The following is a 4,900-nucleotide window of genomic DNA, read 5'->3' as shown; positions in this document are numbered from 1 at the left end:
TTGAACCACCAGCCCTCTGGTTAGCAGGCAAGTGTCTTAGCCACTATGCTACCAGAGCTCCCTTCTGTTGCCTCATAGCCACAAGCAATAGTGATCTACCTGTGGCAGTGTCACCAGCAGGGGCAACCTATCCACCTCACTGTAGCTAGCAGTAGCAGTACAATCATTCCAGCAGTTTCAATGGAATAACCTTGCACGGTATTGGTACACCGTGGGCCAATCAGTCCCCAAGGTGATGCTTTTGGAGTCAGGGAGGGCCACCAGAACTACACACTAAACTTAAGGCTAAAAAAAAAGAAAACCTTCCATCAAGTCATTTCTGACTCATAGCAACTGTCATCTGTTTCTAAGGCTGTAAATCTTTAGTGACAGAGATTGCTTCATCTTCCTCCCATGGGGCACTGATGTAGTTCAACTACCAACCTGTGGTTAATAGCTAAATGTCTTACTTACTATGACATTGGAGCTCCATTAAATATAAGCTTTTGCTGCTGAAATAGAAAATTTATATAAGATCAATAATCTCTTATCATAATATCCAAAATGCCCAAGATACAATTGAAAATCACTTTTATACCAAGGATCAGTATAATTTCAACTTAATGAGAAAGGACAATCAAGTAATTCTGCTATTGAGCGAATTGGATATTAGAACTACTTGGCATATATTTCTAAGCAACCATCACAAGGTTCATTCAAAAAACAAATAAGAATACTCCTGAATAATGCAAAAATAGAAAACATCCAAAAAGAAATGCTGACAAGTATGGTTAGTGGGATTATACCCACAACCCAGCATATGTGTGGCAGATGATATTCTTACACACATGTTTTATATGCTATGAAAATGTCTATATGCAATTTAAACAAAACAGGAAGCAAAGTTAGGTTAACCTTTTAACAAATAAGAACCTTGAGGGAGTGGGTTGCTGGCCCTGTGGGCTGGGGAATGTGGTCATGGGGGACACCAAGCTCAATTGGCACAATGAAATATACAAAAATATGTTCTACATCTTACTTTAGTAAGTAGCAACTCAGGTCTTAAGAGCTTACAAGCATCCATTTAAGAGGGAGCTACAAAGAAGCATGTAGAAAATCAAAGACACTGGAAATTGTTCAAAGAACTAATGGACTGTGAGAACCTCAACCTATATGACCCGGAGACAAAAAGAACTAGATGGTCTCCAGCTAAAAACGCAAACCACTTAGAAAGGGATCAAAATGGGAGATTCTGTATACACTAGGAGAAAATGTGGAATAAAACTCACATTCATAAAAAAAATAAAATAAAAAGACCAGTGCTACTGGTCTGATAGAGACTGATGAAACCCCTGAGACCATGACCTCTAGTCATCCTTCCACCCTGGAATTGAACTCACTCCTGTGGCTTAACTCTCAGCCAAACAATGTTGTTGTTGTTGTTGTTTGCCGTCGAGTCGGCCCCGACTCATAGCGACCCCACCTTGGGTTTCCGAGGCAGTATCACTACGGAAGTAGGATTGCCCAACCTTCCTTCCAAGGAGTGGCTGGTGGGTTTGAACCGCCAGCCTTCTGGTGAGCAGTCAAGTGCCTTAGGCACTATGCTACCAGAGCTCCTAGGCCTAAAAGCTGAAACTTACACCGAGATGTACTCCTTAGAACAATAAAACATAGCAGATCAGAAGGGCAGCATTTGTATAGGGAAACCTGTAGGGAGGCAGGAATACATAGATAAGAAGGACACAGTGAAAGGGTAACCACAAGGAGGAAATGGGAGGTGAGATGTTACACTGTAGGAATGGAACCAGTGTCACAAAACAAAATGCGTATGAACTGTTGAATGTAAAACTAATGTGCTTTGTAACATTTCACCCAAATGACAATAAAAAGTTAAAAAATAATGTATTCAGAATTTAAGTAATAAATGAATATACCATAAAAAGAAAGAAAGAGACATTGTTGTTAGGTACCATTGAGTCAGCTTTGACTCATACAAATACTATGCACAAAAGAACAAAACACCGTCCATGCCTGCACCAGTCTCACAGTCCTTGCTATGCTTGTGTCCATCATTGCAGCCACTATGCCAATCAATCTGTTTGAGGTTCTTCCCCTTTCTCACTGACCCCTACTTTAAAAAGCATATCATTCTCCAGGGTCTGGTCTCTTCTGACCACGTGACTAAAGTAGGTGCGATGAAATCTGTTCATTCTCACTTCTAAAGAGAATTCCAGCTGTACTTCTCCAAAATATCCTTCAATATTACAATTGAAGGCTTGAAGTTTTCTTCAGTTTTTGCAACGTGAGAAATACTGAGTGTGTCCTTTCCTTTTGGTTTTCTAACTCAAGGTCATTGCACATTTCTTTATAATACTTTGCTTTGTCTTCTTGAGCGGCTTTTGAAATCTGTTCAGCTCTTTTACTTCATGATTTTGTCCATTGACTTTACTATTCTACACTCAAGAGCAAGTTTCAGAGTGTCTTCTGATATCAATACCGCTCTTTTCTTTCTTTCCTGTCTTTTTTATGACCCTTTGCTTTCTTCATATATGACATCCTTTGCCAATTTGTCTACTATTCTGTCATTGATGTGCAATGTAAAAAATCTATTCCTCAAATGGTTTCTAAATTCAGGAGGGATATAATCAATATCACATTTTGGCTCTTGTGGACTAATTTTAACTTTCTTCAGCTTCATCTTGAATTTGCATATGAGCAATTGATGGCTATTCCACAATCAGCTCCTGGTCTTGTTTTGACTGGTGATACTGGGCTTCTCCATTGTCTTTTTTCCACAGGTGTAGTCAATTACATTCCTGTGCGTACCATCTGACAAGGTCCACGTGTATAGCTGACATTTATGTTGTTGACAAAAGTTTTGTAGTGAATAAATCACCAGTATTGCAAAATTCTATCATATGGTTTCTGGCATTATTTCTATCATCAAGGCCATATTTTCCAACTGTCAATGCTGCTTCTTGGTTTCTAACTTTCACATTACAATTACCAGTAATTATAAATACATTTTGATTGCATGTTTGGTCACATTCAGACTGCAGAAATTGGTAAAAATCTTCAATTTCTTCACCTTTGGCTATAGTGGTTGGTGCACAAATTTGAACAATAGCAGTAGTAACTGGTCTTCCTTGTAGGATATGCATATTATCCTGTCACTGAGAGTATTGTACTTCGGGATAGATCTTGGAATGTTCTTTTTGGTGACAAATGTGATGCCATTCCTCTTCAATTTGTAATTTCCAGAAGAGTAGACCATATGATTTTCTGATTCAAAATACTCAAAACCAGTGCACTTCAGCTCACTAATTCCCAGGATGTCAATCTTCATGCATTCCATTTCATTTTGACTACTACCAATTTTCCTGCATTCATAGTTAGTACATTCCATGTTCCAATTTCATCTCATTTTGAGTCATGCCCCATCAGCAAATTAAGGTATCAAAAGCTTTATTACATTTATGTCATTAAGGTTGCCTCTACTTTGAGGAGGCAGCTCTTCCCCAGTCATATTTTGAGTCCCTTTCAACCAGAGGGGCTCATTTTTTGGCACGATATCAATGTTTCACTGCTGTTCATAAAGATTTCAGTGGTGAATTTTTTGAGAAGTGGATGGCTCTATCTCTCTTCCTAATCTATCTTAGTCTAGAAGCTCCACTGAAACCTGTCCATCATGCTGGTACTTGAAACACTGGTGGCATAACTTTTAGCTTCACAGCAACATGAAAGTCATCACAGTACAACAAACTGACAAATAGGACATGGGGGAAAAGAAAGAAATAGAAGTTATGAAAAGCAACCAAAGGAAATTATAGAAGAAAAAGTTTTAATCATTAAAAAAAAAAGAAAGAAAGAAATCTCATAGAAATGGCTCAATAGTAGAATAGAGGTGACAGACGACAGGATCAGTGAACTTGAAATCATATTAATAGAATTTAGTTAATCTGAACAACAATGAGAAAATATACTGACAAGAAAATGATCAGAGTCTTGAGTTTCTTACAGAATTATCATTTATATTTCTGGCATGCAAGGAGAGTAGGAATGATATTGGGTTGAAAGATTATTGGGAGAAATAAGTATCTGATGCAAATTTCCCAAATTTGACAAAAGATATAAACCTACAGGTTCAAGAATCTAAGGAAACCCGGAAATAGGATAAACACAAAGAAATTCATGCTAAAACAATCCATAATGAAGCTTATGAAAACTAAAGACATGGGGGAAAAAAATAATAAAATTTACCACAGAGCATACCAATTTTAACAACAGTGGATGTCTCATTTGAAGTGAAACTGGCCCAAGGAAATGGCACAACATTTTTCAAGTCAGAAAAAGAGAGAGAGAACAAAATTGAAAGGAAAGAAAGAGAAAAAATGTTAATTCAGCATTCTATATCCAGCAAAAATATTCTTCAGAAATGCTGGGGAAAGAGACATTTTAGAAAAAGGAAAACTAAAACAACTTTCATTTGCAGACCTAACCTCAAAGAATGATTAAAGAAAATTATCCAAAAGAAAGGATATAGAATCATTGAAAGCCCTTAAAAGAAAGAACAATCAAATCAGTTAATATGGTGTTGTTGTTATGTGTTTTCGAGTTGGACATGACTCATAGCAACCCCTCCTTGGGTTTCCAAGGCAGTATCACTATGGAAGTAGAATGCCCCACCTTCCTTCCAAGGAGTGGCTGGTGGGTGTGAACTACTAAGATAACTACACAAAATCGTATAATTAAGAACTGTAAAACTAAAACGTAATCCCAAAAAATGTTAATGTAACTCTCAGGACAGTAAGAAAAGAGAAACAGAGGAATGGGAAACAAAAGAAACAGAAAATAAACAAAATGGCAGACTTAAACCCTTCTATAACAACAATTGGCCCCCGGGGATGGCCTCAGGGCCTCT

Source organism: Orycteropus afer, unplaced genomic scaffold, assembly GCF_000298275.1.
Source record: "Orycteropus afer afer isolate SDZICR_OR568_19922 unplaced genomic scaffold, OryAfe1.0 scaffold00193, whole genome shotgun sequence".
Lineage (NCBI taxonomy): Eukaryota > Metazoa > Chordata > Mammalia > Tubulidentata > Orycteropodidae > Orycteropus > Orycteropus afer.
The sequence above is the reverse complement of the archived record's forward strand: the minus strand, read 5'-3'. Positions refer to the sequence as shown.